General features: G+C 38.2%; 1 pseudogene; it reads left to right on the forward strand.

Moving 5' to 3' along the window:
• Positions 1 to 4,192: 4,192 nt before the first annotated feature.
• LOC100941183 lies at positions 4,193 to 5,872 on the forward strand (annotated as a pseudogene).
• Positions 5,873 to 10,610: the final 4,738 nt, after the last annotated feature.

The following is a 10,610-nucleotide window of genomic DNA, read 5'->3' on the forward strand; positions in this document are numbered from 1 at the left end:
TCCTGCTCATCCAAAGATTAGCCATGGTAAAATTTTAACTAATTTTTGAGCTCAGAGGCAAAAGTGAAGTCTTTATGAATGTAAAGAATCATTCTGTGAGCAGAAAATGACTTTGGAAATAAGCTTCTGCTGTGGACTTGGTAATGTTTCTTTCTGAGTCCACATAAAATTGTAAGGTAAAACACCACTTGCAAGTGAATCTTACACACTCTAAAGTCACTCCAGTGACAGCTAACTTTAATCTTGTTAGAATGGTGATTACCAAAAAGTCAAAAAATAATAGATGTGGCAGGGATGCAGAGATAAAGGAGCACTTGTACACTATTGATGGGACTGTAAACTATTAAAATCTCTATGCAAGGCAGCATGGAGATTCCAGAAAGAAATAATGTAGTCTTACCATTTAAACCAGCAATCTTACTGGTGAGTACCTACCCAAAGGAAAAGAGGTCATTTCACAGAAAAGACATCTGTGCTCAAATGGTTATTGCAGCACATTTCATAATTGCAAAGATCAGCCTATTGACCCATAATTTCATGAGTAAATAAAGAAAAGATATATCTATATATTGTGGGATACTATATATACATATATAAACTATGTGTGTGTCTCTGTGTGTGCGTGTATATAATGGAATACTACTCAGCCTTAAATAGGAATGTGCATTGTAGCAACTTGACTGGAACTGGAGACCATTATCTTTAGTGACATGTCTCAGGAATGGAGAAGTAAACACCACATGTACTCACTAAGAATTCAGAGCTAAACGATTGCATACATGGTCACAAAGAGATGTAAAGTATATTGGAAGCAAAGAAGGGGAAAAGGTAGAAAATGATGAGGGGTAAAAACATAGCTTTGGGGTATATGAACACTATTTCTGATGATGGGGATACTAAAAGCTTCTAGTTAAGAATTATACAAAGTTGGGCAGTGCTTGTGGCTCAAAAGAGTGGGGCGCCAGCCCCATATGCCTGAGGTGGCGGGTTCAAACCCAGCCCCAACCAAAAACTGCAATAAAAAAAAAAAAGAATTATACAAAGTTATCCATATAACAAAAACTTTCATGCCCCTTTAATAATATTTTGAAATTTGAGAAAAACTGAGGAGTACAAATGAATTTTCTTAAGTTATGGGATTGGTCTGCATTTGATAGGATTGCAGATTACATCAGTACATAAATTTATACAAATGCATTTAATTTTGTACTTAAGATCACTATATTTGAATTTGTGTAAATGTTACCTAAAATAAAGCAACCATTTAAAAAATCAATATATACCTGGAACTGTATATATTACGGACATCTAAGAAATAGTTACTCATGGAAGGGCCTTCCTTGCTCAGTGCAGTCCAAAGCCCTCAGAGCCAGGAAGACCAAGGTGTTATACTCAATCTGAGGCTGAAAGCCTAAGAATCAAGGGATCTGGTGGTATTAATTTTGAGTTTTAACATTCAAAGACTCAGGATTTCTGATGTCCATGGCTGGAGAAGAAAATCGTATCCCAATTTCTGGAGAGACAAACTAACCCTTTCTCTTTTTCAGTTCTAACAGGCCCCAGCTGACTAGAAGGTCCTCACCCACCCTAGGAGGGTAAACTTCCCACCTAGACATTTCAGATTCACACATTTGTCTGTTTTGCACAAGCCCTCACCTAGATTTTCTTTAATCTGCTGAAGTTTCCAGATTCCCTTGCCAGTAGAATGTGGTTAGATTCAAGCAATAGGAAGGAAATGATGGAAATTGGGGAACAAATAGTGGGGAGAAGTCCCCACTGCTTCAGTCAGCACCTTCCTCAGTGACAGTGACTCCTTTGCTGTTCCAACTCCTGTCATCTAGTCCATTCCTTCTAGATTCTTCTGGGTGCCCCTGAAGCTGAGCACAGGTAGCACCAAGTCCTAGATTTATTCTTCAGTTCCCATGGTAACACCTTCTTGCTATTGCTGGCGTCTTATTCCTTGTTTGAATCTATGTAACTTAGTTCCCCATATTAAATTCTCTCTGTTGAATACAAAGCACTGAGTAGCTTTTGTCTTTACACAACAATATATTAGACTGTCTACTATTTCATTATTCAATGTTCCACTATTATTGACTTGGTACTTAACATGTTCTAGGACTCTTCAAGATCATGAGGAAGCATATGAACAAAGAGGACTGTGTTATTTTACTAGACTTGTATTTATGTAGTGAAGAAATTGAAAATTAGTCAGTATGGCTGATGGTGCTAAGTAGTGTGCCAACAAATAAGAAAGATATAAAGATGATTCGTGGGACAGTGTGTGTAGATTAATATTTAAGGAGAATGCATAGGGGAAGACTCTCATATGTGGTATGAGAGTGGGTACTGCACTAGTCTGCAGAATAAATTCCAGAGGCTTTGTTTATTTGATGAGTGAATTGAAAAAACTAAGGGAGTTCGAGGCAAGCTTTTCATGGGTAAAGACAAGGCAGATTGCAATCAATTCCTCAGAGTCCTTTCCTGAAAGAGAATCTTTGAGGTTAGAAAGGAGTCTTCAGCTTCAGGTATTCCACAGGTGATAAACTTGAAATTCCAGAAAAAGAGACACTAGTCTACAGAATAAATTCCAGAGGTTTTGTTTATTTGTGTTTTTTTCTTTTTTATTAAACCATGTTCTCCAATTACTATCCATTATGTTCATTAGCTTCCAGTATTTGAAAATCCCATAGGTGCACAATTAATGCCATAGCCACAGTAAAGTAATGATGTATGTATTGCCCTTTTACTCCGTAATTTGCTCTTTTCTATTCTTCATCCACTACTTCATTGTCTCTAAAATCTTGTTTTAACAGTAGGCAAAAGTTAATTTCTACAGGGGTGACAGATCTTCCCCATGGCATCTACCTAGCAATGATAAAACATTTTCCCTTTAATTCTTACCTACCACACTGTGTACCTTCCTTATCTTATGACACTGTAATGTAAGTTTTATGTACACATCTCTAATTAATTATAATATGAGACCTTGTAACACTGACCTCATGTTTTATTTATAAACTTACAAATGCATATATAAAATACACATATTGAAATAAACTGCCTTGCTTTTTATAGCCATAGCAGCAGAAAGTCCAAAGTGTTACTAAATAAATCTATAAATCTGGTGAAATAAGTTATCACATAAGTACTATCTCTTGGCCATGTGTGGTGGCTCATGTCTACAAATCCCTTACTTTGGAGTGACCATGTATGACCACTTGAGACCAAGAATTCGAGACCAGTCTTGGCAACATAGCAAGATCTATCTCTACAGAAAAATTAAAATTAGCCAACCATGCTACCTCACACCTGTAGGCCCAGATACCCAGAATGCTGCAAGGCAGGAGAACCCATTTGCCTAGGACTTTGAATTAGAGTGAGGGATGATGGTGCTATTACTCTCCATGTTGGGCAAGAGAATGGACAATGAAGTGAGAGCCCATCTCTGAAGAAAAGCACCATTTCCACTATCTTCTCTGCATATTATGCTCATTTCACTACTTCAAAAAAGTTTTTATTAAAAAGTTTTTATATATACATAGATCATGAATACATTTATGCCTTTGTGAGATTCAGTGTATTGTCATTCATATGACTTGAACTGAAGAAAAACAAATCTTCACTTATAAAAAATCAACATTTGTACCCAACATTCCACTTTGTTTTACTTTAACCAAAGATAACTCATTTTCACTAACTTTTAGTTGACCTTTAGATAACTCATGTGCATTAACTTTTAGTCAACCTTTAGTCTTAGCCAAGAAAAACCACTCTCTTCTTTGCTCAAAAACATTATAAAGCAATTTACTTTCATGTCTCCAATATCTCTTTTCTGAAAAGAATGACAGTCCACTGAAAAGATGCATTTCAGGTTGTGTCGAGATTACAACCACCTGAAATTTTACTGTTGACTTCCCAGGAAGCTCAGAGCCCAGGATCCTTCAGTGAATAGTTCTTTCAGCAGATTCAGTTGTCAATGGGTACAGGGCTCTTTCCCAGATAATTATATCTGGAACTTTAAAAAACTCTCCTGCTCTCTAAACTCAAAGGACTTCAGGAAACTCCTTGCACTGCTCTGCTATACTGGTGTAACCGCCCTTTGAGGAGAAGGTAGTGTCTGGATAAACATGGGATTGATTGATCCATAAGGTCACTGTGCTAACACTTGGGGATCCCCTGTCCAGCCTCAATGGCCTTTGAGGTGCTCCTGGATCAAGTAGGAAGCCTGGGGAGATTCCAGATCCTTCAGCTGGCTTTTTTTTGTATCATCACCACTGTTGCGTACCCTCATATTCTGCTGGAGAACTTCACTGCAACCATCCCTGCTCATCGCTGCTGGGTCCACATCCTTAACAATAACACTGTGTCTGACAGTGGCAATGGCACTGGGACCCTCAGCCAAGACACCCTCCTGAGAATCTCCATCCCACTGGACTCCAACCTAAGGCCAGAGAAGTGTCATCGCTTCATCCATCCCCACTGGCAACTCCTTTACCCAAATGGGAGCTTCTCAAACATGAGTGAGCCAGACACAGAGCCTGTGTGGATGGCTGGGTGTATGACCGAAGCTTCTCCTCCACCATCGTGACTGAGGTAAGAAACTTCATTTCTGCTTATATGATTGAAGTGTTTGAAGGTAACACAAAGAATGCAATGCTCTACACATTTAGTCCCCACACATGGGTGCTGCAGTCAGCACTTTCTTCATTCCCTCAGCAGTAGCAATTGTTTACCTGTGCTATTATGCAGTCAGGTGTATAAGTATTAAACAGAAGCCTGATATTATATCACTTAATCTAGTGAGAAAGACCTATAATTTTTTAAGTAGTCAAATGTTATTCTAGGTTAGTGGTTCTTAATAGTCATCACAAAACTGATACACAGAGAAAGTAAACCAGAACATCTGGACATAGGACCCAGGAACCAGTATCTCTGAAGCTTTCCAAATGATTCAATATGTGATTGAAGATGAGAATTATTGTAGTAATTGAATTCATGGCAAGTGAAGCCAAAGCCTTATGTTACCTATATGATGAGAGTGGCCTTCCTAGAAAATGTACAGGGTTTTTACATATGGTTTTTAAAATTTTGGTAAAGTAAATTTTTTTATTTGTTCTTTTTGAATGTTTTTAATTATATCCCCCCCCCTTTTTTTGAGACAAAGTCTCAGTATGTTGTGAGTGGCTAGAGTGCCATGGTGTCAGCCTAGCTCCCAGCAACCTCAAACTCCGGGGTTCAAAAAATCCTCCTTCCTCAGCCTGCCAGGACTACAGGCACTGGCCACAACACCTGGTTAATTTTTCTATTATTTTTTTTCTATTTTTAGAACGGGACCTTGTTCTTGCTCAGGCTGGTGTCGAACTCCTGCACTCAAAGGATCCTCTCAGAGTGCTAGGATTAGTGCAGGTGTCAGCTACCAGGCCTGGCTTTAATTATGATTCTTAAAGAATGTATATATGTTAATGCAATAAAGGGAGTTGGTCGTGTGAAGATAAAATGAATAGAGATGTAGACACATGGATATAGGTTGGTGGATGTTTATAATGTATTATAAAGGCAGCTGTTTGAAGAGTTGAAACTGGTTCAGCACTTTCAGGGTATGGGCTACCAGAGGACAGTGTCCGCACATGAAGCTGGAGAGGGAGGCAGGACAATCACAGCAGAGGCTCATGCACATCCTCTGTAGGAGTTTGGAGTCAGTGTTCACTAAAGGGCTCACAGTCCTCCCCAGCTCCACTGTGCTGCCTTCCTTCTCTTCCAGTGGGACCTGGTGTGTGAATCTGAGTCACAAAAGTCACTAGTTCAATCTATGCTTATGGCTGGATCACTGCTGGGAAGTCTGACATATGGCTATCTTTCAGACAGGTGAGTGTCACCTCCCTTTCTTTTGGATTATTTATCAGATGATAATGTTCTTTTTTCCCCAAGATTTTCTTTTCTTTCTTTCTTTTATTTTTTTTATTAAGTCATTTGTACATAGATCATGAATACATTTATGCCATTATGGGATTCAATGTGTTGATTATTTGTACAAATTGGAGTGCTTACATCCTACTAATCAACATAGCCTTCACCTCATTTACCCAATTACAGCATTAAGACATTTGTGTTCTACACCTGATAGATCCAACTTGTACTTGCAATATGCTCCATAGATGTGGTCCCCCTACTAATCCTTCCTCTATCAACCCACCCTCTTCCTGCCCCTCTCCCTCCCCTTCCTTTCTTCATTCTACGCTATAGCTGTGCTTCATTTTTCGTATGCAAGTGTGAGTGATTATATATTGGTTTCACAGTAGTAATGAGTACACTGGATATTCTTTTTCCATTCCTGAGATACTTTACTAAGAAGAATATTTTCCAGCTCCATCCATGTAAACTTAAAAGAGATAAAGTCTCTATTTTTTAATGCTGCATAATATTCCATGGTATACATATACCATAATTTATTAATCCATTTGTCAATGGGCACTTGGGCTTCTTCCATGATTCGGCAATTATGAATTGAGCTGCAATGAACAATCTGGTGCAAATATCTTTATTGCCAAATGATTTTTGGTTCTTGGGATATACACCTAGAAGAGGAATTGCAGGATCAAACAGCAGGTCTACATTTAGATCCCTGAGTGTTCTCCAAACTTCCTTCCAAAAGGAACGTATTAGCTTGCAGTCCCACCAACAGTGCAAAAGTGCTCCCTTTTCTCCACATCCATGCCAACATCTGTAGTTTTGGGATTTTGTGATGTGGGCTACTCTTACTGGAGTTAGATGGTATCTCAGAGTGGATTTGGTTTGCATCTCTCTGATGATTCAAAATGATGAGCATTTTTTCATGTGTCTGTAGACCATGCGCCTATCTTCTTTAGAGAAGCGTCTGTTCACGTCTCTTACACACAACGAAATGGGATCACTTGCTCTTTTCTTATTAATAAGTTTGAGTTCTCTGTGGATTCTGGTTATTAGATCTTTGTCAGAAATATAACTCGCAAAAATCCTCTCCCATTCTGAGGGCTATTTGCTTTACTTAGTGTGTTCTTGGCAGTGCAGAAGCTTTTTAGTTTGATCAGATCCCAGTAATGTATTTTTGATGTTGCTTCAATTGCCTGGGGTGTCCTCCTCATAAAGTATTCTCCCAGGCCAATTTTTTCAGGTGTTTCTCCTGCACTCTCTCTAAGAATTTTTATAGTTTCATGTCTTACGTTTAAGTCCTTTAACCAGTGAGAGTCAGTCAATTGTTGCAGAAAAAGCTTTTGATAATATCCAGCATCCTTTCTTGATCAGAATGCTTAGAAAATAGGTATAGAAGGAACATTTCTTAAACTGATAGAGGCCATCTACAGCAAACCCACAGCCAATATCATATTGAATGGAGTTAAATTGAAATCATTTCCACTTAGATCAGGAACCAGGCAAGAATGCCCACTGTCTCCACTGCTTTTTAACATTGTAATGGAAGTCTTAGCCACTGCAATCAGGCAAGATAAGGCAATCAAAGGGATTCAAATAGGACCAGAGGAGATCAAACCATCACTCTTCACAGATGACATGAGTATATATCTGGAAAACCCCAGGGAATCAACTACAAAACTCCTAGTTGATTCCTAGTGATTAAGGAATACAGCAACATCTCAGGATACAAAAATTACATTCTCACATCTGTAGCCTTTATAAATACCAATAATAATCAGAGGAAAAAAACAATCAAGGACTCTAATCCCTTTATAATAGTGCCAAAGAAGATGATATTCTGGGAGTGTATCTAACTAAGGATGTGAAAGAGCTCTATAAAGAGAACTATCAAACTCTGAAAAAAGAAATAGGTGAATATGGTAACAAATGGAAAAATATACCATGCTTATGGCTGGGAAGAATCAGCATTGTTAAAATGTCTATACTACCTAAAGCAATCTACAGATTTAATGCAATCCCTATTAAAGCACCTCTCATACCTTAAAGACCTGGAAAAATGAGTACTTTGTTTTATATGGAAACAGAAAAAAAACTTGAATAGCCAAGACATTACTCAGAAATAAAAACAAATCAGGAGGAATCATGCTTCCAGACTTCAGACTATACTATAAATCAATAGTGATCAAAATGGCATGGTACTGGCACAAAAATAGAGAGGTAGATGTATGGAACAGAATTGAAGACCAAGAGGTGAACCCAGACGCTTATCATCATTTGATCTTTGATAAGCCTATCAAAAATATAAATTGGGGGAAAGATTCCCTATTCAACAAATGGGGCTGGGTGAATTGGCTAGTGACCTATATAAGACCAAAACTGGACCCACACCCTTCTCCTCTAGATGATATATTTTTGTTTGTTTGTTTGTTTTGGCCAGGGCTGGGTTTGAACCCGCCACCTCCGGCATACGAGGCCAGTGCCCTACTCCTTTGAGCCACAGGTGCCACCCTAGATGATATATTCTTCAGTTTATGTTAGACACATTTGCTGAGTTGTGTGTACCTTGCATTCTGCTATGTACTGACCTCTATTTCTGACTCCAAGAAGCTACAAATGAATAGGAGTGCATGACTTGTGAACTAGAATATTATGGCTTAGTTTGAGAAATCTATTTATTGTAGTACATAAAGGAAGATATAAAAAATCTAAATCAGATTCAACAAATTTTCAGGAAGGGATTTGCAGAGAAGATTACATAATTGAGGTTTATGAGTAAGAAAAGAATTCAACCCCTGGAGAGGCAGAAGGAAGCTGCAAGTTTAATAGCACAAATTTGTGAGTCAGTGCTATTGGCCTTGGCAATGATATGAACCACCTAGACTTGTGACGTAAATGATTACAGACACTTTTAGATTGGTCATAATTTCATGCCTATAGTTTGGTTCCCATGTGCAAGGGGAGTCACTCTTGTGCAGTGAGAGTAACAGTTATAAAATCTGTGCATTTTCCAGCAGTGTGGCACTGACAGTGGTGATTCATTGCACCTGTAACCTAAATGCTGATCCTTGTGAAATGGCTTTAATAAGTAATTTTGGCACCATAAAAGAAGCCTAATATTTAGAACCTAAAATGATATGACTTAAGGATGAGAAGTTTTGGGCTTCCTGAACTCTGGAAGAGATTTTTCTAGGGGCTACCATCAGTCTGGCCATTTGGGCATATCTCCCATGAAGATAGTTAGGGCACCTTAGATGTTCAAAGCCATCGAGTAATCTTAGTTACAGATTGTGATCTTAGAGTTTATCACAGTTATATATATCCTGTATACATGTGTGAGTCAGACCAGTTATTTTTATTTCTTTAATTTTTTACTTTTAATTATCATGCATATATAATAATGATACATACTCATGAGATGCGTGATACATATATGTATATATTTTTTGAGACAGAGACACACTTTGTCACCCTTGGTAAAGTGCCATGATGTCATAGCTCATGGCAACCTCAAATTATTAGATTCAAGCAATCCTCTTGTCTCAGCTTCCCAAGTACTTATGAGTACAGGCACCTGCCATGATACCTGGCTATTTTTAGAGATGGGGTCTTGCTCTTGCTCAGGCTGATCTCAAACTCCTGAGCTCAGGCAATCCACCCACCTTGGCCTCCCAGAGTGCTGGGATTACAGGGGTGAGCCACTCAGCAGGATGTAGGAGTTTGAATGCAGTCATACAGTGAGTAATGATGAAATCATGGTGGTTGGGATATCCATCAATGCAAGCATTTATCATGTAGATCCCAAAAAAGCACTTAATAAAATTCAATATCACTTCATGATATTTTTAAAAATTCTGGAATAACTGAAAACATATTTCTACATGAAAAACAGTATATATGACAAACTGAAACTCATATCATACTGAATAGAGAAAAATAAGCCTTTCCTCTAAGATCTGGGACAAAACAGAGGCCCACTTTTGCCACTTTATTCATCATAGTACTAACAGTCCTCGCCAGAGAAATTAGACTAGAGAAAGAAAGAAAAGGCATCCAAATTGGAAATGAAGAACTTAAATTATCTTTGTTTGCAGATGATACAGCCCCACTTTTCCCCAGTTTTTATACTCAGGACTCTGCACCACTAACTCACATAACAGAATGAATGATTAATGAATGAATGAAGCAATCTAATGAAAAATGAGAAAGAATTATTTTCTTAAATTACAGGCCTAAGTTAATATTTATCAACCGTAGAATGAAAAAATAAATTGTGGAATATTCACATAAATTTCTGTTCAGCAATGAGAGAGAACAAACTACAGCCACATGCAACAACATGAAGGAAATATATGACACAAGATTACAGACTGTGTGATGCCACTTTTTATAAAGATCAGTAACAGTTAAAATAATCTATGGTTTTCAGCCAGGTGCAGTGGCTCATGCCTATAATCCTAGAGCTTTGGGAGGGCAAGGTGAGAGAATTGCTTGAGGTCATAATTTTAAGACAAATTTGAATAAAATGAGACCTTGTCCCTCCAAAAAAAATAGAAAAATAGTGGGGTGTTGTAGCATGTGCCTCTATTCCCAGCTACTCAGGAGAATGAGGCAGGAAGTTTGTTTGAGCCCGTGAGTTCAAGGTTGCTGTGAGTGAGGCTAGGGCCAGGGCACTCTAGCATATGCAACAGAGTGAGACT

Source organism: Otolemur garnettii, unplaced genomic scaffold (genome assembly GCF_000181295.1).
Source record: "Otolemur garnettii isolate 467f Iridium unplaced genomic scaffold, OtoGar3 scaffold00140, whole genome shotgun sequence".
Lineage (NCBI taxonomy): Eukaryota > Metazoa > Chordata > Mammalia > Primates > Galagidae > Otolemur > Otolemur garnettii.